The 23,354-nt window shown below is 44.5% G+C and overlaps 1 long non-coding RNA gene across 2 annotated transcripts in view; it reads left to right on the top strand.

The window, feature by feature from the left end:
* Window positions 1-23,354, top strand: part of LOC309515446 — a 44,914-nt gene that overhangs the window by 16,558 nt on the left and 5,002 nt on the right. The window contains exons 2-3 of one of the 2 annotated variants that reach the window (XR_014212478.1): window positions 20,699-20,868; window positions 21,792-21,971. This is a non-coding gene — a long non-coding RNA (uncharacterized lncRNA). Of the gene's footprint in view, window positions 1-6,661; window positions 6,853-9,189; window positions 9,290-20,698; window positions 20,869-21,791; window positions 21,972-23,354 lie in introns of those variants that run through there. The other variant, XR_014212479.1, reaches the window with a different exon arrangement.

The following is a 23,354-nucleotide window of genomic DNA, read 5'->3' as shown; positions in this document are numbered from 1 at the left end:
CTCTGAGGTAAGGACAAATCCCAAATGTTTTTACTGGGCTGTGAAGAGTGGGAGATGTTATCCTACCCATTAAAGATTTGGATATAACCTGAAAACTGCAATCCTGGCCATAGTCTACCAGGTTTAAATCTGCCTCATACTAAGGAACTGCCTCATGCTAAGACAGACCATTGGCCAACCTAGTTTAGATTGGGGCATTTCCCAAACCTACTTGGAGTTGCCAGGGATTGAACCCAAGACCTTCTATTTTCAAAAACATGTTTGCCAAGCATCTGAGATCAATGTGACAGGCAATGCAGAGGTGGCATTACTTTCATTTTGTTTATTTTAATTTTTGGTAAATAGACGGAGCAGTTTTTCATATTCCAGTTATTTGACACAAACCTAAAAGACTGCACCAGTATATAAAATTAAATATATCCATGACCACTAGTTACTCTGTCATCTTATTGGCTGGCACAAAGTAAAGATATCATGGAAAAGCCATTAACTTAATATATTAAGCAGTTTAGCAACCATTTTATCTGTGGAAAGTTTCGTTGCCTGTAAAGGAATCTGAAATGATTGTGAAACTAGACAATTCTTAGTAGTCCTCCAAGGATCAAGCTGCCAGAAAATCCCTATCTTCTGCTAAACTCTCTTAACTTCATTATTTGTGATAAGCTGGAAAGAAATATGACCAGTCGTTTTCAGATATTGGGTGTGTGTGTGTAGTTTTTATAGGTATAAAAATTTAATACATCAAGATAGGATGGTGACGTATTCTGAGATTTAGAAAGAATTAAACAAAACAAATCCCTCTTGGTTTGAGTAGTTTAGGTACCATTAAGCAGGTACTTAAATATTAAGTGCTGATTAAGCGAGCTGACAGGTTAATAACAAAGACTAGGGACTGTCTATTATCAAATATTTGTAAAACGCTTTTACAATATGATTCAGGACTGCAACAGATAAAGGACAACTATGCACAAGATATAGGCAGAATTATCCCTGTTAAGTTGTGGGTGAACATATCAGACGACACAGCGATTCTTCAAACAGCTCTTGTTTATTCACAGGCCAGAACAGAACTGAACTGAAGGGTTCAGCCAGCCTGCTTATATAGAGCTCCACTACAACGCAACAGTAACAATTTTCTGTAACTAGCCAATCACTGAACGTCACTTTCAATTCCTTATTTGCATATGTGGCCCTGAGTGAAAACTATCTACAGTATCCCCCTGCTGGCCCAGGGTGAGAACTTCAGTACATAACAATCCCAATGGATATCTAGGAGACTATATGGGACATGATGCGTAGATTTTCTTTAAATTTCATGTTAAGAGGAGATTGCTACACAGTAGTGTTGAAATAGTAACTCTCACTTGTAATAATAAAGTAAATAGTATTTTATTTCCATATGTTGGAAAGAAATAGAAATGCAAGATTGTCACATTACTACTTCCTCTCACATTACTAATTACTCTCAGCACCCTTAACAATCTACAGTTCCCATAATTCTTTGGAGCAGCATGGGGATGGGACCAGCAGGGACTACAATGGCAGGGGTGGGGCCAGAGTCCATGACCCTACTCTCTCTTCACAAAAAGAAACACCCAAATAGGTCTTAATTTAGGCTGCAATCTTTGAATGCAGACCTGGGGGGTAAGTCCCATTGTACACAGTGGAAATTGCTTCTGGCAAACATGCAGAGGATTGTACTGTTGTTATGGATCCAACCCACTGTGTTAACCCTGAGATCTTCAGTGGAAATGATCAGGATTTCCTCTACATTTAGTCTTCTACACACACACACCAAACTTGAGTATGGATCCTGTTTTCATGTTGGATACCTGTAAGTCAACAGAGAAGGCATGCCCTTAAGGCTATGCTGGTCCTACTCAGAGCAGACCTGTAGAAATTATAGATCTAGCTAATTTAGGTTCATTAATTTCAGTGGATCTCCCTCAAGTGGGACTAGCTTTGAATACAATCCAAAGTGCTCCTGGAGCTTCCAAAGGTTAGAATTTGTCGTTCTGCTTGGACTTGACCCTGAAGGTCCTCTCTCTGGGACCATGACAATGTCAGGTTCCCATGCTTGGTACCACAGAACGCAAAGCAGACACTTAATATAATACGACACCTATCTTCCTACTTTAGCAGCTGAGATACAATTCCAAATGAATGGAGTGCAGCTGCTGATAAACACACAGTCTGCACACTGCAGACACCTCATCTTGAGAACCTCTGGAAATAATCAAGAAACCTGAAGCACTCCATGCCTTTATATCGAAACGGCAAAGGCTTAGCATTACTGACAGCCATCTACTAGAGGTGCCTACATAATTTCTGTGGCTCAAATAGCTGAGACAGGTCTGTCTGAGCAGATTTGACTGAGGGTTACAACTGCGACTCGGAACTAATGTGTATGGATGAGGGAAGAGTCAAACATGAAATCATTCTGATCAAAGGGAGATTTCTTCAAGGGAAGGTCAGTCCAACCCCCCCCCCCAAAAAAAAGAACAAAAAAAACCCCAAAATGAGGATTGAAAACAGGCTCCTTCGCAGACATGGGTTCTTTCATGCACCACATTTCTCAGAAACAACTAATCTACATAAAAGCATAAAAAGAAACTCACTGGTTCAGTTTCATATCTCGTATTGTATTCTGTATGTATACTGGTAGCCAATCAGATGCTTCTGGGATGCTGACAAGCAGAGTGTCAAGAAAACAGCCCTCCTGGTGTTTCTCCCATCATCTGGTACTCACAGCGGCACTGCTTTTGAACAAGGACATTGGTGGCTTTGGTACACACTGGGGGAAAGCCATAGCTCAGTGGGAGAGCATATGCTTTGCATTCAAAAGATCCCAGGTTTAATCCCCAGCAGCTCCTGGGAGGGCTGGGAAAGGCTCTGGTCTGAAACTCCATCTAGTCTGCGTAGATCAGGTTTCCCTAAGCAAGTGCCCTCCATATGTTATTGGACTACAACTCCCATCACCCCTGACCACTGTCCAGGCTGACTGGGGCTGCTGGGAACTGGAGGGCAATAAGCGAGGGCAGCCTACTGCAAACACTACTGAGACAGATGGAGTAATGGCCTGGCTTGATATAAGGCGAGTTCCGATGGGCTGTATCAAACACTACAGATTCAGAAGCTGAGCTTGTACAATGGGTTTTCCCCTCTCTTGAAGTCTCCCCACATCACAACTCTCTCTAGGGGTTTGGGAGGCCTATTCAATATTGGTGCAAATTTCCTGCACTAAATTTTGGGAGTTTCCCACTTCACCCATTGCAGCTCTGGGTGGCACAGCCCAGAGTGCCTCTAACCCTATGAAGAGCCTTTTTAGGGGCTGCAAGGGGGAAGGGGGAAGCTGAGGCTCCAATACTTTGGTCACCTTATGAGAAGAGAAGACTCCCTGGAAAAGACCCTGATGTTGGGAAAGATGGAGGGCACAAGGAGAAGGGGACGACAGAGGATGAGATGGTTGGACAGTGTTCTCGAAGCTACAAACAAGAGTCTGACCAAACTGCGGGAGGCAGTGGAAGACAGAGGAGTGCCTGGCGTGCTCTGGTCCATGGGGTCACGAAGAGTCGGACATGACTAAACAACTAAACAACAACAACATGCAATGTTGGATGCCACTTAATGTGGCACTTCACAGAAACACAAAAGCACGTCTCTCAATTCTGCAGTACACTTCTCCAACCAAGTAATCTGTCCAAAAGTGCATATGCTAGTGTGCATTAAAAGGCACATTTTGTTGGAAATATATTGGGGGGGAATTGCTTTGCAATAATGTGCACATTGGGAGAAAATTGCACTAAAAAGATGATGATTTCTCATGTGGGCTGAAAAATAAATAAAATCACAATCTGATGTAGAAACCTGGAGAATGGAATTTAAGACCAGAAAAGTGAGAAGTGGAAAGAAACTGAAATGGATATGCCAAAAACCTTTGCTCCACCCAGGGGTATAGCAAGGGGGGTGCAGTAGGTGCAGTCCGCCCTGGGTGTCCCCACTGAGGGGGGTGACAAAATGGTGGGTGGCACTCATTGTGGGGCCTTCAGCATGCCCAAGCCACACATCTCTCCTGGGAGTGATGCGGTGGCTTGAGTGCCCGGAGGCTCCTCGCTTGCCCCAAACAGTCCGCCCGCGGCCTCCCCCTCAGCTGTAGGGCACCTGAGAGGGAAGAGGCAGGCAGACTCGTCGGAGGCCCTGCAGTGCCCCCATGGGCGGTTGGCCCTGCCCCAGGGGCCCAATCGGCTTGGTCCGCTACTGGTTCTACCCACTTTTGCCTCTGGCCCTGCGCACCACTGGAATGTGGCCCCTGGAAGGCTGCCCACGAAGGAATGCAGCCCTTAGTCTGCAAAAAGGTTCCCCATCCCCACCATAGAGGGAAATTGATCATGAGGCTGCAGCCAGTGTAGAACTGGGCTGGTACCAAAGTCCAGCAGCCCAATGGGTCTGCTTGGATTACTGTTCTAACCCTAAAGCACCGTTCCTTCTGCCTCGAGAGATAAATGGTGTTGTTCGTTCTTAATGGAGAGCATGGCAAGTTTCCTCGGGCATTGCGAGCGCTGCGTGATTAGTATAACAAATGTTGCGTTTCAGACATATACACAATGGGCAAAGGGTAATCTTTGGGTGCACTGCAGGAAGATAGCAGCGAGCGGATATAGCATGATAGGAAACGGCATGTCTGTGAAACAGTTCATTTGTCTCCGTCCATACAAAGGACTAGGGATATGTGGCCTGCGTACGTCAGGGATCACTCGCCCACAGATGACAACCCAGATAAGAACTGCAGTGGCGATAAAAACATAAAATGAGTTTATGTAGACAAAGCCCGAGGCCCAGATAATGTGCATCCACGAAGCTGTGACGGCTTAGACAGTGAGGAACCTTTTAATGGCATTTTTAAAAGTGCACTAGATTTGAGGGAAGAGGTCCCAAAGATTACAGAGCAGCAAGATTGATTCGAATACATGTTAACGGGCCTCGAGGCAGGAAACTATAAACTAGCAAATGTAACATTGTTTGCAAAGAAACCTGGAAACTATTTAAAGTGGTTTGTCCAAAGGAAGAACACCTGGAGAGTAAGCAGTTTAATATATATAACTTGTGGGTTTTTCTTTTTAAAAATAAAAAAAGTTGCTCCTGTTGCGGGCAATTTCTTGTCTTGGACATTTAAAGCTTAACAGTATACCGATATGCTACAGTTAATTGTGGAAAGCAGAGGCTTTGCCCAATGCAAATTTGTGCACTTTGCTGAACTGTTCAAAATGTGTTTTCATCGCCATGGTGACAGGGGAAGTGTTTATTTGTGAATGTACTTCCCATCTGTACACACAGGGGACTGCAGATCCAGTATGAAAAAATGAGGCCTAAAGGTACTCTGTAGCTCGCATGAATCCTGGGACACTCACTCACTGGTCAGTGAACAGAGCACTGAAGGAGCATGTATTCATTATGGATTCCTTCTTCTGGAACAGATTTTGCATCAATACATCCTGCACAAATATATATCCCAATGGATTTAATACGGTTTGCATACGCACACATGCAGACACACAAGTATTCCTGTGTGGCGAAAGGTGAATGTTGAGATTGGATAGAGAAATCCTTAGGCTATGGGATTATGAATTGGCAAACAAAATGAGCAAGGACAGAAGCAATGATACAAATTCCTCAGTTGTATTCAGGCCTTCTGAATGGGACTCAAGAAAACATGCAAACAGGGCAGAGTGTACCCAGCCTCACTACCTCCACCTCATTATCAGCAGTGTGGGTTCAAGGGTGATGTTAGCAGCAGGGAAGCCTCTTGTAGTCACCCTGAGGAACCAGGGTTCAAAAATGGGTTAGAGTGTCCATGAATGCAGGAGGACCTTCCCACAGCAGGCAGCCTTGAAGGTGGAGGGGCAGTAGGGCACTACCAGCACACTCATGGATAATCTTCCCTTCTGCTGTGTTTCTTTAAACCTGATTCAGACCACCAGAGAACGGTTCATTAGAGAGAGAGAGAGAGAATCATTGAGGAAGGACAGAGCAAGGACTTCTATCCACCACCAGGGGTGCCAACTCCAGGGGACCCTGTCTCCTGTGAGCCTTTCCAACAGAGGATTGCTCTATGGCACAAAGTACCTTGCTTTTATTTATGTGAATTCCATCTAAAACCATTTGCCAGTGTGGTGTAGTGGTTAATAGCGGTAGACTCGTAATCTGGTGAACCGGGTTCACTTCCCCGCTCCTCCACATGCAGCTGCTGGGTGACCTTGGGCTAGTCACAGTTCTCTGAAGTCTCTCAACCCCACTTACCTCACAGAGTGTTTGTTGTGGGGGAGGAAGGGAAAGGAGAATGTTAGCCGCTTCGGGTAGTGATAAAGCGGGATATCAAAAACTCCTCTTCTTCTCCACATTTCCTGCCTGTCTAGGTAGAGATCCCATTTCACTCAGATTTCCCCCTAAGTCTTGCAGGGCTTTCCTCTCCCTTGATCCTCGCAGGCTCCCTCCCCAGCCTGCTCAGATCCCCGGCTCTCCCGGCGCTGTTCGCTCCATCTTCTTTGCCAACACAGCCCAGGGCTGGCTGCCCTGTGGCTTCAGCATCAGCAGGTGGTGGCTGGATGCCATAGGGCAAAGGAGCAAGATCAAAGGGAGGTCAATCCCTGACCGTACATTGCAGATAACATCTGAAGTCAGCAGCTCCGTCTCTGAAGGATGTCATGTTGGAAGAGCAAAGAGCGCTATATGAGTTCTGGATCCTTCTCGCCTTTCACCAGTCTGGATGCCGGAGGCTGGACGCCAACAAAGAAAGAAAGTAACACACCATTTTCTTATGGAAATATATTACCCAGGAGGATGGAAACCAAACTGGTAAAACACTTACAGTAGTATTACTAAAACATTGCTACATTGTCATTAGCTCAGCAATGCATTTCCAGAAGGACTCTTTTAATGGAGTAAAAGGAATTGCCGAAATATTTAGGGGCAGCTATAGACCTGCAGGGGGAGGGCATTTTTCAGCATGAAAGCTGCATTTCCTTCTGGATTTCGCTCTGGGGGGGGCACATGCAAATCATGGGGAGGTTGAGAGGCAAACATAGACACAGCAGCAAATGAGATTTTTCCCTTTTTACAATAGGATAGTTTCTTCTCTCCCCCCCCCACCCCAACCTGGAAGGCTTCATTTGATCTCCGAGATTCCCCATTCCTGTTATAGACAACCACATACGATGCAGAACGTTCACAGCTTTCAGGGTATTTTCACATACCCCACAAGGGTCCTGGAAAAACCAGGGTATCCCGTCCCGTCCCCCCCGCCGCCAAGAACACGGCAGCCCTTTTGCCTGATTTTGTGCTGGAATCTCTCCCCCCCCCCCGTGCTTTTTTCTGGGGTTGTGATCTTACATGGCTCCCCAAAACGCACATTTTTAGATGACATGAGATCATGCGCGCCCCCCCCCCAAATATCCATCTTTTGGGCTCTATGGTCTCACACAGGTCACATGACTTGCGCAGGAGCACAGACGGGAAGACGCATGTCCCAGTTTTGGGACTCAACATGTTGGAGGGTATGTTTCTATAGCATTTATTTCAAAATTGATTTTGCAAATAGCTGCACTTATTCTTCCAAGTGTCTTTCTGGCATCAGTTCAAGGCCTTAACCTTTGAAGGCCTCAACAGCTTGGAACTGGGGTGGAATTCAGCATCATACGATTACAGATGATCCTTCAGCGCAAGCATTTCTGCCTCCCCCCCCCCCCCAGTGCACTGTTCTGGGGGTTCTCCTCTCCAGATTTGGGTGAGGCACGCAGGGGGAGAAGAGTGAGGAAAGCCCAGTTGTGTTAGTGGGAGTCTTTGTGATGGCTTCCGCTAGCACACTGGGATAGATGCATCGGGTCCCTGGACACATGAAAGAACCACGTTCCCCAGCATGAATGTCTCCAAAGCCTTATCAGGATTCTCCCAGCAAATGAAATCAGGTGATTGGCAGCCATCTCAGGAACTGAACCGCCATTTAAGGAATGCACTTTCCTGACAATTAATCAGGAGGCAAATTTAAGTGATTTTGTTCACTGAGGCTTTTACCAATTCTTAGAATTTGTAATGGTACACTTTTACTGCTGCCACTATTTTGAATGCTGATGGCATCGTTTAAAATTATCCTATGCTTTTAAGGTTTGTTTGGGTTTCTTTAGATCATCTTACTTATGGACTTGTACCCCTGCTGCCATTTGCTGCTGTACTTTATTGGCTTTTTTATTGGCGTTTAATGTTTGATGTCAGCCACTCAGAAAACTCTGGTTTTTATGGGGCAGCACAGAAATGATGCAGTTGGGTTTGGTTTTGGGGTTGTTTTTTTAAGTGCTGCTATTTTTTGTCTTCTTGCTGGTCTCGGCTTTTGTACATTAATTTGTGCAACTGTCGATTTTTATAGACAGACAATCAATATTTCAAATAAAAAAATACTAACCAAATTCTCTACTACAATTTCCCATCCCCACAAAATGGATAATATGACCGGCCTTGCTGTGGGAAAATTGTGGCCACTTACGGCTGTACTTAAACATTTGCACACATCAGAGCTGGCAGATAGAACACACAACAGCCAGGTGATCACATCTCCTCTTACTAAGCCAAGATATGCACAAAACCCTTACTCACATGTGCAACCTCTTTGCTTCTCCCTTCACTGCAACCGGCAATTAAACCAGGAAGTCTCTAATTTACTATAGCTTCCTGTTGCAGCTTAACTAAGAAACTATGGCTATCATCATTGGAACAAGCCAGGATATTAAACTAACTTCAAACAATTTGTAATATCCTGACTTGTTCTAAAACTGGCAACCATAGTTTCTTGTTTCGAATGAAACAGGAAACTATGGTTAATAAAAAGGCTTCCTGGTTTAGTTGTGCACTCCAGCAAATGGGGGAGCAAAGGGATTCTGTGTGTGAACAGAGGGCTACATCATAGCCTGATATGTTGATCTAAGTCCAAATGTAACCAGTCAGTCTGGAACTTTGGAATCCCTCAAATGGTGGAGCAATGCATGGCAAAGGCACAGCTTTGCAGCTTTACTGTGGGATAAGTGTTCCAGTGCTGTGATAGGATATTAGGATATAATAGGATATTAGGCAAGAGCTAGCAACTATGGATTCCTTGAACGCAATGGCTGGTTCACACGTGCATTTGCATTGCTTCTTTCTCAGCATTCGATGACAGTCAGCTGAAAGTGGCAGTGAGGTCGTAGCCTTGCATTAATGAAGGACACATTATGAAGTCTTTGTTGCCTGCGGATATTAGACTCGCCCGATCTCCCTTGGAGGTTCTTTGTTCTTAATGAAAGAAATCACACACAACTAAGTTCACTGATATGAATCTCTACCTTTCACTATTATTTCCTTTGTCTCTGTTCCCAAAGACTGTAAAATTAATCTCTCTGGGAAGCTGAGAAAGAAAAGGAACACAGAATTTGAAAGATAGCTTTCAAGTAGAGTAGCCGATTCTTAACTCCATGCCTGAACTTTATAGAGAACATTGTGTTGTTCTTCCATCCACAATAGCCATGTGCAACATTAGATGGGGAAATATCTTTCTCGCGGAATAAGCAGGTAAAGACTCTCCAACTCTACATAGCTATTTTCCCCTCTTCCGCTGGACTTCAATTTCGTTACATATTCAAACTCCACATAGGAGCCACAACTGAAAGTACTTGAAACTGCAAGCTATAACATTTAACATTTTAGTGCCATCTATAGGAAAAGGAAGGAACGACTGCAAGGACCATGATATCTTGTTGCCTACAATTGCTATGAAATGGTGGTGGTGGTGGTCCTGTTTTTAAGCAAGTCATATCTGTGTGATATTACCCATCTTTTGATATGCATGTATTTTTGAGAGTTTCTCTGGTGATTATGAGCCAGATGATCCCACAAATAAAATTTAAAAATAGATCCAAATACTCAGAATGGTGGCCAGTGTTCAAAAATTGAATAGCCCCTTTGGGAAGAAGAAAAAAAAGAAATATGTTATTTGGAGCATCTGAATGTGCTTGGCACATGGCAGTCTCATTTCATGCAGTCTCTGTGCAGCAACCAGTGTCACTCGTGGCTCCTCCAGACAACCAGTTTATTGAGAATCCATCATGATTTGTTTGCAAACTCAGAAGTTAGACCATGTCCAGTGTTCAGCAAGCATTCATTCTGAATTGTTTGTGAGGAGGTTATGCCACAATGAACATTCATCCTGATGTACTTGTGTGTTTTTTATACATTTTCCCACTAAACATTCATTCAGCCACACATTTTCTATGCAGTTCTCCACCACTATCACTTTCCCAACTTCAATTGTACAAACTTTACTTTCTGGTGTAGGTTTGAATCCCTCCCATAAAATATTGACAGTGTGGCGGTGACCTCATTTAAGAGTTCTTAGGCATACAGCAGATATGAGAATCTTGCTCTCAAAGATTACTTCAGTGCTCTATTGACACAGTGTTTGCTGTGTTTGCATCTACCAGATTTCACATACCGTATTTTTCGCTCTATAACACGCACCAGACCATAACACGCACGTAGTTTTTAGAGGAGGAAAACAAGAAAAAAAATATTCTAAATGAAACAGTGGATGTATGATTTTTGTGGTTCATGCTGTGGCCACAGACATGTGATCTGACAGTGAGTTTGGAGTAGCCCAATGCAAAAATCCTGAGGATCCATGTGGATCCATGCTTTGTAACCACGTTTTTGCACCACTGCGACCCTAGGCAACAGTGGGTGCGTGATTTTTTTGGTGCAAGATGTAGCCATGGACATGCTATGTGATCTGATGGTGAATTTGGGGTGACCCAGTGCAAAGATCCTGTGGATCCATGTGGATCCGTGCTTTGTCACCACATTTTAAATGGGGAGGGAAGGAAAAACACAGAAGGGACAAGGAGCACAAGAGGGGTGTGCGGAGAAGCAGCTGGCTAAGAATGCAGGGAGGGGTTTAATGGGGGGGAGGAAAGGAAAGCAAAAGTTCCCCCCCCCCAAGCTAGCCCTCTCTCTCTCTCTCCCACCTGCATGTTTTCCGGCTGCCTGCGAGTCCCTAGAGCACGGAGAGGAGGGGGTGGTGAGCTGGAGCCTGCACGCAGTGTGACTAGGAAAGAATTAGAAGGAAGGACTCAATCCTTTCCTTAACCCTCTGCTTGCCAGGAGGGCAGGGGATTCCCTGCTCTTTGTTGAGTTTGAGCAAACCCAGCAACAGAAGCAGGTGGGCAGTAAGACCCTGAGGCAGAATGCAGGAAAGCAGCAGCTTCCGCCTTCCCTCCGCCCGCCCGCCCGCCCGCCTGCCCGCCTGCCCAATCTTATTTTTGCCTGATTCTTGCCTATTTTTGCCCCTGAGCGAGTCAGCTCCAGGGACCACACATTCGCTCAATAACACGCACAGACATTTCCCCTTACTTTTTAGGAGAAAAAATCTGCGTGTTATAGAGCGAAATTTACGGTAATCTTAATTTGTGCCCGGGTGGGCTGCTGTTAAAGACCTCAGCACGGGTCCACCATTCTATCGATGCAGTACCTAAAAATGGCCTTCCTCCTCAGTTACAGTTCAGCAGCAGGCATAAGGTGCAGTGCAAAGAACTTGGCATGTATATATGTGTAACTTCATGCTTCTGGCTGCTAAAGTTAAATAGCACAAGTAGATGCCTATTGTCATCAAAAGCACTTGCATTTCTCATTGCTTTGGAGCTCACCCTGGAAATTATTTCTGGAGGAAGGCCACCGTAAAGACTTAACATATTTATAATGGCATAAACTACAAGGCCCTTGGTTTTTCTTAAAATTTTTGCTAACCGTTTCCCCATCCTGGACACAAATCCTGCACTACTTAAAGGCTCCAAATACCTTTATCTTTTCTTCATCTTTGGCGATCACTTGTAGCTGAGTAAGATTGTCTTCCATAAACATGGTTATTAACAATGAGTCCGTAAGTGACTGTGGAGGCCAATTCTGGATCCACATGTCCTTCCACAGTGGGGGCATTGGTTTCCAGGTGGGAGTTGATCATGGTGTGGTTTTGCCGAGCGTGCCTTCCTCTTAGCATGTTTCTCCTTGCATCCTGAGTTTGAGTGTCTTCAACGTCCATGACACCTTTGGTAAAGGCTGTTCTCCAATTGGAGTGCTCACAAGCAAGTGTTTCCCAATTGTTGGTGTTTATGCTGCATTTTTTAAGATTTGCCTTGAGATAGTCTTTAAACCTCTTTTGTTGACCACCAGCATTATGCTTTCCACCTTTATCTAGGAACAATGGGAACATGGGAAGCTGCCTTATATAAGGTTCCACCTCCAGCTAAGGCTGTGAGAGACCCTTGCCTGAAACCCTGGGGAGCTACTGCAAGTCAGTGTAAGCAGTATTGAGTTAAATGGACTCACTATACGGCAGACTCCCATGCTCCCAACCTCCATACAGGACTCCAACATTTTAATATATGAATTGGTGGGCTAGAAATTCAAAGAAATAAAGAAATGTATTGGAACTGACTGGTCTGGATATTCCAAAGCCAGATATCTATAAAATTAACTTTTCATTTTACAGCATACCTCTGACCTCTGAAGTGGAGACTGAGTGAGGCATGACATATTTTCAAAGCCTAGCAGTGAAGAAAAGAGGAGCCTCAGCCATAAACCAGACTTTATTATGGTGCATGAAGTCTTTTAAAAAGAATCTTGGGATCTTAAAACTAAGGCTTCGACACATATGCGAGTCCAAAAGCATTTCACGATGATGGCCTCATTCTATTACTTTCCCTTTAAAATGATGGTGGGATTTATGGTTTTCAAAAATGATGGTGGGCTGGGCTGCTCTTGCTTTTGGAAGGCAAACAGGAACTGCTTGAGATCTTACTCCAGACCCATCATCCCTGACCACTGGTCCTGTTAGCTAGGGATGATGGGAGTTGTAGTCCAAAAACATCTGGAGGGGCGAGTTTGCCTATGCCAGATCTAAATATTTCTCATGGAAGGAGGCCTTCAAAGAGAACACTTAGCCCTCCTAGGTCAAGGGTTCAAGATTAACTGAGAGAAGACAACTTTGGAGAGTGATTGTAAGAACATAAGAATAGCCTTCTTGGATCAACCCAGAAGCCCAGCTAGCCTGGCCTCCTGTTTTCATGGTGGCTAACCAGATCCCTATGGGAAGCCTGCAAGCAGCACTTGAACACAACAACACTCTCCCGACTTGCAGTTCCCAGCACCTGATATCCAGGGAGATACTGCCTCTGACCATGGAGGTAGAACAGAGGTGGATTTAGTGCAGCATAACCGGTTCCCCCACACAGGGCCCCGAGCCAAAGGGCCACCACCCCACCTCCTTCTCAAAGCCTAATAAGCGCTTGCCCAGCTTTGGGGATGAGATGAGGGTGCTCTAGGGCCGTGCCAGAGCCCTCGCACCTCCTTCCCGAAGTCTGGCCTCTTCCTCGGCTTTGGGAAGGCAGTGTGAGGTCAGGGGGAGGCATCAAATTCTGCTCTCGCACAGAGTGCCATATTACCAAGGTCCACCCTTGGGTAGAACGTAGCCATTGTGGCTAGTAGCCCTAGCATCCATGAATTTGTCTAATGTGCTTTTAAAGCCATCATTACCTCTTGGGGGAGTTTACAGTGGAACTATGCTCTGTGTGAAGAAGCACTTTATTTTGTCTGTTCTGACAAAACACTCAGCACCATTCCCTCCCCCCCCCCCATATTCAGCTTCATTGGGTGACCCTAAGTTCCTAGACAGCATCTTAAAAAGCAGAGACATCACCTTGCCAACAAAGGTCCGTATAGTTAAAGCCATGGTTTTCCCAGTAGTGATGTACGGAAGTGAGAGCTGGACCAAAAAGAAAGCTGATCGCCAATAATTGATGCTTTTGAATTTTGGTGCTGGAGGAGACTCTTGAGAGTCCCATGGACTGCAAGAAGATCAAACCTATCCATTCTTAAGGAAATCAGCCCTGAGTGCTCACTGGAAGGACACATCCTGAAGAGAAGAGAAGACTCCCTGGAAAAGACCCTGATGTTGGGGAAAGATGGAGGGCACAAGGAGAAGGGGACGACAGAAGATGAGATGGTTAGACAGTGTTCTCGAAGCTACCAGCATGAGTTTGACCAACCTGCGTGAGGCAGTGGAAGACAGGAGTGCCTGGCGTGCTCTGGTCCATGGGGTCACGAAGAGTCGGACACGACTAAATGACTAAACAACAACAAGTTCAAGTATTATCAGGCAGGGAGAAAAGGTCTCCCTATTCACTTTCTCTAGACCCATCCATGATTATTATTATTTTACACCTCTGTTGCTGCTCAGTGGTAGAGCATATGCATTGCATATCTGATACCAGCTGACTTTTGGAGGAAAGAAAAAGAAAACATAAAACCAGGCGAGGAGAGGTGCCATGGAAAGGAGTGTCCTGGAACTGGCCAGATTTCCAGCCAGCTAGCCATTAACAGGAGTTCTCCATCCTGCAGAATTTTTGCTACAGGCGCCACTTGTTCCCTCTGCATCCAGTTCGAGTCTTCACCTGTGAAATCAGATGTAGTCAAACCTGCATCCTTCCACCACGCTCAAGAAGGTATCTGGATAACCCAGAGGTTTGCAGACATGCAGGAAGTCTTCAGAGAAAAACCCCGAAATGTGGGAAAGGAATTTAAAACCCACAGAAAAGGCTGCTGTGTGGGTGAGATGGGGAAAATGAAAACTGGAGTGAGCAGAGGGTTCTAACTGAGTGATCTGTACATATTGTAGAGAACCATCTCATTGTCCGGCTGGTTAATGTCTTGATTCACACTATGAAGCCATTTTTAAATGTCCCCGGAGATGGAGGTGAGTTCTGCCAATGGAGAAATCCCAAGATTTTGAATGTTGCTGAGAATGGGCACCACTTGAAACAGCTCAGTGAGGACTGAGCATGTTCAGTGGGTATGGAATGCTGGCTTACGATTGGCGCGAAATGGAAAATTTGGAGGGAGGGGGAATGGAGTGGAGTGGGTAGAATTCTGGACAGCCTCTGCCCACTTTTCCTTATTTTATTACAGGGGGCGGCTGTCGGGATATGAGTATTTGTGTGCATGAGAATTGGATCTACTGAAATGACCAAGGGACCAACACTGGCACAGGAGCTCTGTATGTATATTGGGGGTGGGGTGTAATTCTGCAGAACGTGGGATATAGTCACATACTCATGTGGCAAATTTGAGAATGTCACCCAGTTAAACTTACTTTGTCTCAACGTCCCTTAAAATAGTTCTCGGTTTGCTCTTTTGAAGATTTCTGCTGCGCATATACAAGACCCTTATTCTTTGCATCATGTGGTTTATTGCATTCTTTATATTAGTTACACCTAGTTTATTGGAGCATAAAGATCTCAGAAAAGGACTCTGGCTCCCAAAATAAACATGAAAACTTTAAATGCTTGGAGGACTAACCTAAAAGAGCATTTCCTTCTTTGCATTCTCAAATGCAACCTATGGATGAAAGCTAAATCAGAGTTGTGATTATATTTTTGCATTTCCCCCCCCCCTATCCGGGTTCCTGAGATTTAAACCTCTTTACAATAGCCTCTGGCCAAAGCTGGCATGATTGTGTATTCATGAGGCCCTGGAATCCACAAAGAAAGCCAGGATTTGTTCCATTCTGTATTAGATTTCAATCTCAAAACCATTATTTCCTTTTCTGGTGTCTTGTTTTCTACTTAGTTTTACTGCACGGTTTTTTGTTAACACTGACTTTTCATAAAAGATTGGCTTCAAAATGTGTAGATCTCTCTCTCTCTCTCTCTCTCTCTCTCTCTCTCTTTCTCTCTCTCTCTCTCTCTCTCTCTCTCTCTCTCTTTCTCTCTCTCTCTCTCTCTCTCTCTCTCTCTCTCTCTCCCTCTGCCTCTGCCTCTGCCTCTCTCTCTTTCCAGCACAGCACAAGATCACACAAAGAGGTATGTGTGCTGGTACTACCAAGAGGTAGTTACATTCCATTTCTTTTACTAACAAAGGCTGTAAGAAATGGTCTTTGAGCAGAGAGAGCTTAGTTTGGACACAATCCACTGGGAAGTTCTCCCGTGCAAACTCCATAGAAATGGAAGCTCGTGAACACGCTTAAATTCAGAAATGTGGAGGTGGGGGGACACACAACCCCACCACGTATTTATCTTATGTTTTGCAAGATACATCTGAAGGCCAGTTGCTGGGAATCACAGGTGAGAAGAGTGTTGGTCCTGCTTTCAGGCTTCCCATTGGTTCCTAGCTGGCCACTATGACAACAGGATCCTGGACTAGATGAGCCTTTGGCCAGATCCAGCAGGACTCTTCTTGCGCTTTTAAAGGCACACACAAGGAAGAGTCCTGTCCTCCTTGAGTTCTGCTCAGGTGGTCTTCCAATAGGTTATGGGACAAAAAACCTTGACCCTGCACTTGACTTGTTTTCTTTAACAGTGGTGATGAAGGCCGTTTTTACCAGGGATTTATAGAGCAATTCTAACAAGGTTTTGCCCTAAGGGCCCACAATTTTCTCCATGAACCCTTCTCGGTGACCTGGCCTAGGAGCCATGATTTTCATAACATGCCATGCAGGAGGGCTGTAGCTCAGTGGTAGAAGATCAGCTTTGCATGTAGAAGGTCCCAAGTTCAATCCTTGACATCACAAGATAGGGCCTGAAACCATGGAGAGCTGCTGCAAGTCAGTGTAGATAGTACTGAGCAAGATGGACCATTGGTCTGTCTCAGTATAAAGCAGCCTCCTATGTTCCCATGTCTTTGGTTAAATGATGATGCCAGCTCTGAAGGCACCACACCTTTTTTCAAGTGGTCTCCTGGAAATGGGAGGACAGTTTGAGGACCATTGTCTTAAGTGTTCTCTCCGAGGCATTTAGTCTTGATCTTCTTGAGCCATTTATTTCCATCTTGAGTTATCTGTGATCTTTATTAGAATTAAAGTGTTTTCTCTTGGATAAATAGCATCATGGGACGTAGGTGGCGCTGTGGGTTAAACCACAGAGCCTAGGGCTTGCCGATCAGAACGTCGGCAGTTCGAATCCCTGCAACGGGGTGAGCTCCCATTGCTCAGTCCCTGCTCCTGCCAACCTAGCAGTTCAAAAGCACATCAAGTGCAAGTAGATAAATAGGTACCGCTCCGGCGGGAAGGTAAACAGCGTTTCCATGCGCTGCTCTGGTTCGCCAGAAGCGGCTTAGTCATGCTGGCCACATGACCCGGAAGCTGTACACCGGCTCCCTCGGCCAATAAAGCAAGATGAGCGCCGCAACCCCAGAGTCGGCCACGACTGGACCTAATAGTCAGAGGTCCCTTTACCTTTACTTAAATAGCATCATAATGTAAATGATGGAACCCAACTGGCTTGATAATGGAGGTTCCTCTCAAATACATAATATTTTATTGCTGACAAGTGCCTCAATAGAAATAATATCTCCTCCCCAGCATGCATCCTTCTCTCCAAACATCTGTGTGTTTAAAGGAAGGCCCATAGCTTAGTGGTAGAGCAACTATTTTGCCTGCAAAAAGTCCCAGGTGAAACCCTGAGAGCCACTGCCAGATGGACCGTACATCTGGACAACACTAAGCTAAATGGACCAACAGATTTTTGTGTTCCTATGTATCCTTCTGGCTTTTCTAGGCCATATGCTCATAGGATTCTCTTCCACTCTCTCCCTTCAGTTGTCTGCCAGCGGGTTAGGTTCATTCAATTTATACATTGCTTCTCGCAGTAAAAAGTTCTGAAGTGATTTACAACCAAAGCAAAGTATTCCCCTTTTCTGCATGGATGGCAGGTTGAAAGCTGAAACTATGCAGAACTCAGCATAAAACCAACCATTTTTTACAAGTCTAGCATGTAGAACTCTTTAGTTTAGAGAAAAAGTGTGTAAGAAGTTTATATAAAATTATGTATGGCATGGAGAAAGTAGACAGAGAATAGTTTCTCTCCCTCCCTTATGACATTTTACCTGTAAGCTGCCTTGAGTCTCTGTCAGGGAAAAAGACAGAGTATAAATATAATCATGATGGTGGTGATGATGATGGCATCCATCAGTCTCAAGAGACAATGGGGTGTGACTCCAGGGGTGAAGTCAAGCATTAGCATCACCAAAATGACCTCCCTGAGATGCAAGCCTGAGCAGTATGTATAGAGGTCCTAGGCTGCCCGGACAACAATACAGCCTTCTCGGACTCACTGATGTGGTCCAAAGGAAAGGAAAGCAATACGTTTGGCACCAGCTTGGCTGCAGGAGTTGCCAGAAGGAAGCATACAAAGCACCATCCAGCCATCTTAGAGACTCTCCTCCAGATTTGAGTAGGGTTTGCACTGTAGCCTTTTCTTCTCCTGAAGATATCCCACAAGGCAGTGGAGGTTTAGGATCTGTGGATATAGGGTGGTATAAAAATTCAAATAATAATAATAATAATAATAGGACCAGAGTTTTCCTTCTCTTAGATGTTGACAAACCCCATCTGCCCCTCACTTCACTCTACAGCATGTGCAGAAACTGCCTTCTTGACCATTGGACCCACTATTGGTCTCACCTGCTCAATCTGCCAGAACCTGTCTTCGCATGTGGGGCAAGTCCCTAACTCACCGAGGATTTGAGATCCATCGGCTACCCTCACCTGGTTTAGCTGGCCAGTCGAAGCCACATCCCAGGAATAGGAATAACAGCAACAACACTAGCATTCATAGATACCCAATGAAGCTGAATGTGGAAAGATTCAGGGCAGATGAAAGAAAGGACTTCTTCACACAGCTCCCAAAACCTACTCATGCAGGAGGCAGCGATGACTTCCAACTTGGGTAGCTTTGAAAGAGGATTAGAGAAATTCATGGAGGTAAAGGCTATCAATGGCTTCTAATCATGATGGCTACTCTCTGACTCCGTGGTTGGAGGCAGTATCCTTCTTAATACAAGAACAAGGGGCTGGACTTGATGGGCCATGGGCCTGATCCAGCCGGGCTCTTCTTTCAAGGTTCAACTCCTTCCTCATCCACAAAGCTCTCTGGATGACCTTGGGCCAGTCAACCCATTTCTCAGCCCAATCTATCCCAGCAGTTTGTTGCAAGTATAAAATAGGGGAATACTATGAATTTTCTTTGAGGAAAGGCAGGCTGGGAAAGCAATTAAATAAGCAACTGGATAAAATGTATGCCTAAAACAGGTGGATGAAGGCTTCCAGATGCAAATTGCCTTGCTAGTTGCACACCCTGGTGTTCTGGAGTAAGGTTACCAGACGTCCCCGTTTCCCGGGGACAGTCCCCGGATTTACAAATCAGTCCCCTGGCAAAATCCATCTATTTAATAGGAAGTTGAAAAGTGTCCCCGGATTCATTGAAAAAAAATTGTTAACCTTATTCTGGAGGGGAAAGTGTTTTCTGCATTTGGGACCTTGTTAAGCCTATAAATACACATTGTAAGCTTTTTGGTGGTCATGCAAAGTAGTTGAAGTAATAGCTCTCATGTATTGAGGAAGGTGGGGCAACTGAACACACAACATTTTTGCAAATTGGTGCATGAAGTTCCTCACATACTCTGTGCGAAGCTCATCAATATAACAAAACTATGTATGGATAGTTCGAAAAGTTAATTCTGACTCTTATTTCAAAAGCATTGCTGGTTTTTAAGGCTGGTTAGATACTTCTTTGGATCAGTATAGCCAAAAAAAGGCAAAACATCCTAGTTCTGTGAAGCACATTATTCCTCATCCCTAAAGGAGGACCACAAATCTGTTCCAATATGGAAGTGTTTGAGCCAACTAAGGCTTAAGTGGAGCAAGCAGAATGCCCTTCTGGAAACAACAATTTAGGACTGCTCATGATGGTAGGATTGGGAGATATAAAAAACAGAACAATTGAGCAATATCCTGTTCTGTAAATAAAATACCAATGTTCACTCCAAAAGCATAAGCAGTTGAAATAAATGTCAAATCTCCCAATGCAGAATAGTGTTTTGTTTTGTGCATAAGATGAGTCAATAACCTAGGGTGCATAAGGCACCTCATTCCCTCTTAACTGTTGTGCCTTTTTACACACACATACTTGTTCCTTTCCTCACTTTGTTGAAAAATTCTTTGGATAACCAAGAAATCGAGCCACTATCCCAGTAGTAGCCAATGTGATGTCCTCTAGATGTTTTGGACTACAATTCCCATCAGCCACAGCCACCATGGGCAAAGGTTACAGATGATGGGAGTTTTAGTTGACAACATTGGCTACCCCTGTACTACCTGGTAAACCCCAGGCTAAGATTTTGAAGTTTAATAGTAAGTCAAATGCTAGCACTCATAATCTCTCTTAATATCAGGAGCCATTAAAACAGGTCTTTACTTAAAGATGATTCAGTACAACAGAAGGTCTATTCCCTGCCCTGCTCTAGAGGGAAAAGCAGCTGGGAGCACTTTTGAGAGGGAAAGTGGACGGTAGGGAAAGGGTTGTGCACTCTGTCCCAAACATACTCCTCATAACAGCCACAAGCAGCTGCTTTTTGTTTGGGAGGGATGGATAGACAGATAGTGAGACAGACAGATATCTCTGCACAATGTTTGACCCTGTAATCCCAGTGATCCACCATAGCTGTAATCTTTTATCATTCTTAATATGTAATTAGTGGATTTATTCCAATTTCAGCATGTATTTTTCAGCTTGTGAAATCCCCTCTCTCAGATGCTCAGGTGCTCAGATGCTTTTCTGTTCCCTCTTACCTTGTCCAGGCTCACTGTTTTCCTACTGTCTCCACTCCTCCAAACAAGACGGCATCCCAAGACACAAAGGCGAACTGTATTCTATTCAGTAAATGTGGACTGCTCTGCAGCTCTGGTTCTGGCATGTCTTCCTCTGGCAAGTGAATGAGGTGGTAACAAGGTTTTCAACTTTGTGGCAAGTAAGCACTGAGAAAGTCAGAAAATGAGCAAAGTAATTGAGCAGAGGCTAGATACTCCCCCCCCCTTTCTTTGATGGGGTTCCTACTTCTTTGCAATGCTGTCTGCTTTCCAAATTGCAGTTGTACTTCAGCTGCCTGGAGATCACTTGTTGAAGCTCAGTATGTTTGGAAAGTTTACCCTGTGCAGTAAAAAGTAAGCCCAACTGAGTTGCATGGCATTTACTCCTGGGGAACTATGCACAGGATGGTAAGTCATGTAAAACCTAATCAACTGGTTATTCTGCTATGTGCTGCTGCTGTTCGGCGTGGCTAGGTGTATCACCACAGCCACCTGCATTTTTGGACTGTTCTTGGGGATGTGGCTATGGGGCTGTCATGTTGAACTTCTGCACTCCCAGAATCACAACTATGCCCCCAGTAGGGGCTTTGAGAGCACAGAGCAGCTTTTCCTTACATACAGACCCATAACTGGATGCAGCTGCATATTCAAAAACAGGGGAACTAATGCAGAGAGATTAGGAGCTGGATGCTGTCAGCCACAAATTATCATTTAACTTTGGCTCTGATGCAAAAACATATCCCAGTTACATCATACCATTGTAGTTGTCCATTGGTCACAGTCTCGGGAATGAATACTTTATGTACTAGCCATTATGATGGTACCTCAGATTGGCTCAGCTGTTTTTGCCATGCCCTGTTATGGTGTGCTGAGGGGTTGTGTGTGTGTGTGTGTGTGTGTGTGTGTGTGTGTGTTTACAATTCATTGGAGAAATCTTTCATGGATTATCACTAATGCCTTTCCTCGATACAAAACCAACACACATACACACCAGATGAACTAAAAGCCTGCTGGAAAGGTCACATGAAAGGAAGTCTAGTAAAAATTTCTAAACTTAATTAAGGGTCTTTTTTTTTAATTACAGAGACTTTTCACCTTGGAATTAGAACTCTTTGTAAGCTGAGGTTTGCTGGCTTTGAATGGAGGTGGGGGACACAAACACAAGATTTTCCATTCATCTAAGTATTTCAGCAGATGAGATAGTTTACACGAGAAATAACTTGCCATTGAGATCATAAATCTTTATGAAGGCTTGGATACTAAGGTAAGTTAATTGAAAGAAGTTCTTGGAAAGAAATTCCCCACCTTCCCTCTCCCCTGCAGCCATCCACACTATGTGGTGTCATGTCGCCCTCCTGAACAATATGTGTTGGGGCACAGGGTACTCTGAAATCCGTCAGAATTGGACTTGGATTGTAAAATATGTAAAGGAAGTTCATGGGGAGAAATTTTCCCAACCTTCTCCTCCACCCATACATCGCTGCCCCATCATACATTGTTTTGGAGGGGCCCTTAATCTTCCAGGCAAATTTTTTTTGGGGGGTCAGAAGCAGAAGCTTTTTAAATGCTGCAGAGTAGTTTACAGTATCTAAGTGCTTAGCACTATTTCAGAGGAAATCCATTCAAGCAAATCCCCCACTCATCTCAAAGAGAGAGAAATGTTATTGATGCTATGGGTAGAAATGTCTATGCTGTCCTTCAGTCGAAATACTTCATAGGCTAGCTGAACATCTACCGTGTCTTCTCAACACAAAATGGCAGCCATCTTGGATTTGACAGAGTCCTTCTTAGTCATGATGCTGATATCTAGGATACCCAATATGGTACCCTCCAGACAGTGTTGTACTATGACTTTCATCAGCCTAAACCAGTATGGACAACAGCTAACCCTGGCTTTTGCGCTTCTGCCAGTGGTGGAACAGCCCCTCTTGTTGAGAGCATTCTTCCAGGTGGCAGGACATTGTAATTTCACCTCAGGTGACAAAATCGGATGGGCCACCCTTGGTCAGTGCCTGTGGCTATTGGAAATCACGGTGTGGAAGGCACGCAGGAGTTGCCTTTAAAAACAACAACAACAACAACACTGATGCCATTCCTCACCAGATCCTCTATTCTGGTTTCATTTCCAGAACAGGTAGACTGATTTCGTTCACTCACCTGGGGTTTCTCAGGCTCCCCTCGCACTGTTTAAACTTGGCTGCACATATTCACTGGGTCGCCAGCATGACGACAGGCAAGTCCAAATATAGTCTAGTAAGATAAGATAATCCTTCAAACACCCCTCATTAGGAAGGGGTTAGCTCAGTAGTAGAACATCTGCTTTGCATACATCTCCTCAGAAAGAAATCAGTGTAGGTATCACTGAACTAGATGGGTCAATGAGCTGACTCAGTGTAAGAGCTTCTTATGTTCCTAACCTTACCACAGCCTTGCAGCACTGACCTTAATGAAAGGATTGCCTGTTAATTTAAGAGAAAACCACATTGCGTTGGCTATATTACCCTGATGACACAACGAACCCAAGTACATTGTTTTATAGGAACTCTCTACCTAGAGTCTTAAACTCCCACCTTTAGGACTTGAATTTTATTCAGCCATGAAAATGCTTCCTTATTCATGACTTAATAGGACAAAATTGATTCCTTAT

This window comes from Podarcis vaucheri, assembly GCF_965113315.1.
Source record: "Podarcis vaucheri genome assembly, chromosome: 12".
Lineage (NCBI taxonomy): Eukaryota > Metazoa > Chordata > Lepidosauria > Squamata > Lacertidae > Podarcis > Podarcis vaucheri.
Note: the sequence above shows the minus strand (reverse complement) of the source record. Positions and strands in the feature narration are given on the sequence as shown.